Here is a 4,469-nt window from a genome sequence, read left to right on the forward strand (position 1 = left end):
TCCAGCGTGTCTCTCCACATGGCAATCTCAGTGATCAAGACCCACTGTTTCAAAGTTGGACTTGGGGCTAATATTTAAGGAGGCCCATTGCCAAGTCTTTCTTTGATAATGCAGGAGGTGGGTTCAAACTGCTAACCTAGTCCTCACAAAAATTGGAGCCAACATTGGACGATGCTCAGAATCTGAGGCTCAATCCATCTGCACTTCCGAAGCGCTGACCCGGTCTTCTACCGGTGGTCACAACTAGACCTTCTAATGAAATTCAAGCCTTTAACACACTCCAATAATTCTGACGTGGCCACCCTTCAACCCACCAACCAAGCAATTGCTCACGTAGAAACTGCACCTTTGAATGAATGATGTCTGTTGCCGTTTGGGGATCAAGGATACCTATTTGTGATTATTAATTTCATTGTTCTTAGTGTGTATCTGAAAGGAAATAAAATACCTTAAAACACATTCGGAAAGTTTGACTATGAGAGGTATGTGAAAAACAAAGTGACTCATCACATAGCCAGAGAGAAAGAAGTAGCTAGGTCCCAATGAATTCACCAAACAGTCTGTCCTTGTACCTAGAGTAGTCCATGAGGGAATGGAAGAAAATTGTACAACAAAACACCACCACAGCAAAACAACAAGTCAAATGATGGGGAGAGCTACTGCCCAGAGTTCCCATCTAATCATTGAGCTGAAATTACTCCTGGAGTCACTTTTTCATAAAATCACACATTGGCATTGACTTGGGACTCCATTTCCCAGAAACTCTTGATACCCCTGTTGGCATTGTCTCTTCAACTCATGTATTTAAAAGCCTGTTTTCAGGTCTGCAGCCAGAAAAATAAGCATCAGAGAGCCTGTCATGGAGGGTAGTGTGGCAAATTTTCTCTCTTTCTTGAAAGACTCTTAAAAAATTTTTTTCTCTACAGGAACCCATCCCCTGCCCCCACCCAATTGCTTAATCAAAAGAGGTAACAGAAAACTCACTTTAGAAACTCCCCAAATTTCTTATTCATCAGATCTAACCATTAATCTGAGTGATTATAAGAGGTGAAAAAGTAAAACTGAAACAGATATGGATTCGTTTTTATTTAATTTTTTTTGAACAAACATCAGTTTTAGGCCCAAGTATTTATAATTTACCATAGTCAACGCTGCATGGAACTATGAGACATAGAAGAAATTCAGATATGTTCGTGTTGCATTTAGAACAAACACTTATCCTTTGAAAGATCTAGATTTTAGATTGACCAATAAGCCCCAAAACTGTTTATTGTGCCCTCCACCTGCGTTGCTGACACCGCTCTCGGGAAACTATTCTAGCCAGGCTTCCTTCAAGATGTTTGTGGTTTTCTGCTACAGTATCCCTGGGGAATAAACATCAACCTCTGAAATTAGTAAGGTTAGTACAGAAAGGAAAGAGAAACAGGATAAATAAAATACTATTTAAACATGAAACAAAACTTTAAAAATGTATAATTAGCCATGATACTTAAAACAGCCTGGTACAATGGTATATCTGAATACCAAAGGAGTAGAATTGAGAACCTAGAAATACAACCAAGTACCTATAGGCACTTAATCTTTTTTTTTTTGACACCTAATCTTTCACAAAGGACTAAAACCCATTAAGTGGAGAGGGGATACCCATTTCAACAAATGGTGTTGGAAAAACTGGATTTCCATCTGCAAAAGAATGGAACAAGGTCCATACCTCACATCATATACAAAAATGAACTCAATATAGATCCAACACCTACATACTAATCCTCGACCACACAACCAAACAATGAAATTTAGGGACAAGCTTGAGGGTATTTAAGCAAGGTATAAACACACCTATAGAAGCAGACATTCCTATTGGCTCTATTTCTTCCCGCTGCAGCATCCAATCCCTCTCATACCTTCCTCCAGTACCAGATGGGCCTACGGGGATTTTATCCCCCATGCCTGAATTAAAAATGTTTTCCATAAACCTGAATTTTTGGCTATCTTAATTGGATCATGAAGTTTCACATCGACAGCTTTCAATGTATAGAGAATAACCATGTCGCCCATGTGGCTCTTTTGAATTGTATTATAAAACAAAAGGGGGAATTGTGGGAAACAGAAAGATGTCTCTCAAGCCTCCCTCAAATATATGTTAGACTTAGGACACTGCTTGCAGCTAATGGTAAATGATTGGCCAGGTACCTCCCTGAAGGCAGTCAGTTGCCAGACTACTGTCTGGTCCCACCACAAGTAGAACCCACTCCCTGCTGTTAAGGAGAGTGGGCTTCTTCTCCCTAAAGGCTTGTGGCTATCAGTTTAGTCCCTTCAGGGCGGGTTTACAACCTACTCATAATGGTTTCTATAGTGATCCAGGAAGAGGTCAAACCAGATCAGTGACATCCAAAGTTAGTCTGCCACGCTGAAGCTAGGATCTGCCCACATTGTCACATGTATATTCCTAGTCCCTCCTCTTCCTATTGCGTGGATACCCCTAAAACACCCCCATCCCATTACTGTATTACCTATAGCACAACCCTTCCTGTGATATATGTCTTCACCTGTAATTAGGGGTCTCACGTGTCCCAAGAGAATATAAATGCCTCGGTAGCAATAAATATTTCTCTCTCTCCACATGGATCACCAACTGAGGCTGAGGTGAGCATGTGAGCATGCCACCATGAAATGTGTCTGACTCCATTATTTCAATCTCTGTTCTATCTCTCATGCTCTCTATAACTTTACTATAATCTTTACTTATTATCACTGTACAGTTGCACCTACTGGACCCGTGGTGATGTGTTAGGGGCTGGTTTCCCTCACAAAGCAGGAAACTGGCTAAGGCAATTGCACTCTGATCCAACCATCACAAAGAAACAGACCAGAGAACTATAAAGGCAAGGTTCACAGAGCCATTTATCTCTCAGCCTTTCATTAATGCCACATGTGTTTATTGGCCAGGTTTTCACAATGAAATTTAACTATATCAAGGGTTACACAGAAATCAGTTACATTCCAATCACTTTAGCATTAATTGATATGTACAAAATCTTGACCCTTTAGACTGTTTCAATAGTCCTTCACTAGTGTATAAAATGTTCAGTGATAATAGCATCCCAGATTGTTCCTTAGGCAGCATCAGCAATGGTAGAAGTGTCTCAGTAGGCAGCAATTGCTATTCTCACGAGTCTGTGAGGCGTTGATGCTTTGGGTAACCAGTAACAGGACAGAGGTCTTTGGGCTGTTTTCTTAACTCTCAGGTCACATCATCAACTGCCTTTCTTCTGGGACTTGCTGGCTGAAGAGAAATCTATCTATCTCCTTTGCCTCTGAAAAGGTAAACAAATAGCCCCTCCTTTTGGGCAATTAACAGCATGGAAACAGAATCGTGGTTTAGATTGGGTGTTTTCCTCCTTCAATGCAGGAATACTTCCTTCTATCAAATTGGCGTTCTATAATGCTCACCCTCCCAACACAACCGCTGAAGACAAAGTGGGTGAACAAGCAAATGTGGTGAAGAAAGCTGATGGTGCACGGCTATCAAAAGATATAGCATCTGGGGTCTTAAAGGCTTGAAGATAAACAAGGGGCCATCTAGCTCAGAAGCAACAAAGCCCACAACAAATGCTGGTGGAAGAACACACCAGCCTGTGTGATCATGAGGTTCTGAAGGGATCAGTTATCAGGCATCAAAGAACAAAAAATCATATCATTGGGTGCACACCTCCATGATACGATCACCAAAAACAAACGGGTGCATAAGCAAATGTGGCGAAGAAAGCTGATGGTGCCCGGCTATCAAAAGAGATAGTGTCTGGGGGTCTTAAAGGCTTGAAGGTAAACAAGCGGCCATCTAGCTCAGAAGCAACAAAACCCACATGGAAGAAGCACACCAGCCTGTGCAATCACGAGGTGTCGACAAGATCAGGTATAAGGCATCATCAAAAAAATACCATAGTGAATGAAGGGGGAAGTGCACAGTGGAGACCCAAAACCCATTTGTCGTCCACTGGATATCCCCTCACAGAGGTGTCTAGGGGAGGAGATGAGTCGGTCAGTGTGTGATGTAGTACCGATGAAGAATACAGCTTTCCCCCAGATCCTGGATGCTTCCTACCCCCCCAACGACCATGATCCGAATTCTACCTTGCAAGACTGGGTAGAGCAGAGGTTGTACACTGGTGCATATAGGAGCTGGAGGCACAGGGAATCCAGGGTGGATGATACCTTCAGGACCAGGGGTATGAGGGGCGACACTGGGAGAGTAGAGGGTGAGTGGGTTGGTAAGGGGGAACGGAATACAAGGATCTACATTTGACGTTCTCCCTGGGGGATGGACAACAGAGAAGGGGGTGAAGGGAGATGCCAGATAGGACAAGATATGACAACATAATAATCTATAAATTATCAAGGGCTCATGAGGGAGGGGGGACCGGGGAGGGAGGGCAAAGAAAAAGAGGACCTGATGCAAAGGGCTTAAGTGG

The sequence above is a fragment of the Tenrec ecaudatus genome, chromosome 15 (genome assembly GCF_050624435.1).
Source record: "Tenrec ecaudatus isolate mTenEca1 chromosome 15, mTenEca1.hap1, whole genome shotgun sequence".
Classification (NCBI taxonomy): Eukaryota; Metazoa; Chordata; class Mammalia; order Afrosoricida; family Tenrecidae; genus Tenrec; species Tenrec ecaudatus.